General features: G+C 35.3%; 1 pseudogene; it reads right to left on the reverse strand.

Annotated features, from left to right (window-relative positions):
- Positions 1 to 1,201: 1,201 nt before the first annotated feature.
- On the reverse strand, positions 1,202 to 1,291 carry LOC119233215 (U2 spliceosomal RNA; annotated as a pseudogene).
- Between the last annotated feature and the right edge of the window lie 296 nt (positions 1,292 to 1,587).

A 1,587-nucleotide genomic window follows, 5' to 3' on the forward strand; every position in this document is an offset into this window, starting at 1 on the left:
GACATATTATCATTAACTTAAGTCCACAGTATACATTAGAATTCACTCTTTGGTTGTAGTTCTTTGGATTCTGACAAATGTAGACTGAATCCACCACTACAATAGTATACAAGATGGTTTCAATACCCTAAAATTCCTTTTTCTCCATTCCTCCCTTCACACAAAACCCTAACAATTACAGCTCTTTCACTCTTTTTATAGTTTTACCTTTTCCAGAATCTCAAATAGTTGGAATATCACACTAAGCATGATGCCTGTTCATATTGACTTCTTTCAATCAGCAATATGTATTTAAGATTGTTCCATGCCTTTTCATAACTTAATGCTCTCTTTTTTTCTGAGTTTTACTTCATTGCATGGATGTATGTAGGGGCAGATGGTCACAGTGCAGGTTTTCTGATCCCGCAGAAGGGTAAAGGAGAGTCTTGGGGCCCTTGGTGGCTTTCTCACGCTTTTATTGAGCTTTACATGTAGTTGGCAAACAGGTACACAGCAGGCAGGGGTACCAGGGGACCAGGAGGCCAGTAGGCCTCCTAGGCCCCTGCAAGTCTTCACTCTGGGCTTCTATCTCCCCCTTCTAGCTTTCTTTCTCCCCTTCTCTCTCTTGCCTCTTCTCTCCTGCTTCTGCTTCTCTGGGTTACTGTCTCAATACAGAAGTAAAAAAGACAGCTGACAACAATGTAACAACTGCAGGTGCCCCATCAGGCAGGGCAATCCTAATGGTGGGAGGGCAGAAAAGTCTGGAAAACATTTACCTTACAATGTATACCAAAGTTTATTTATTCATCCATCTACTAAGCGTTTGATTGCTTGCAGTTTTTGGCAATTATAAACAAAGCTGCTATTAAAATGTATATGCATGCATTTTTTGGACCTAATTTTCTACTCATTTGAATAAACAGCTAGGAATATGACTGTTGAATTGCATAGTGAAATTATGTTAAACTTTGTAAGATACTGCCAAATTGACTTCCATAGTGGTTCTACCATTCCCAGCAGTACTGAATGAGACTTCTTTCTCCACACCCTTGGCAGCATTTTGTCAGTATTATACAGTTTCATTATTCTAAGATTTTAGGGTGATTTCATTGTTTTAAAATACATTTATGCAATGTTAAGTATAATTTCAAGTATTTATTTGTCATTTATAGTATCTTCTTTGGTCTTATTTTTAAATTCAATGTCTTCTTATATTTTAATTGTAAGTTTTTGTTTTTTTTTTTTGTATCAGATAATAAACTTACAAGAACAGATACTACACTTGATCTTAGCCAAAAGGCCGAGAAGGATGACTGTAAGTTCTTAACAAGAGTTTCAAAAATACTTCTCTAGTATGTGGCTTATCTTTTCATTGTTAACAGAGAGTCTAGTAAATATCTCTTGCTGAGAAATTTAATTTTAATTAACTTCAATTTATAATTTCCCCCCATGGACAGTCATCATCAAATTCATCTAGAAGGCATATTTTATATTAAGTATTTTTTATCCTATATCTTATAATGACAGTGATATTTCAAATATTCAAGGAAATGTAGATTGACTCCTAAACTTATGAGCTCAGTACTTTAAAAACCTCTTCTCTCAAAA

The sequence above is a fragment of the Talpa occidentalis genome, unplaced genomic scaffold (genome assembly GCF_014898055.3).
Source record: "Talpa occidentalis isolate TD23 unplaced genomic scaffold, MPIMG_talOcc4v2.1 talOcc4.7, whole genome shotgun sequence".
Taxonomy (NCBI): Eukaryota; Metazoa; Chordata; class Mammalia; order Eulipotyphla; family Talpidae; genus Talpa; species Talpa occidentalis.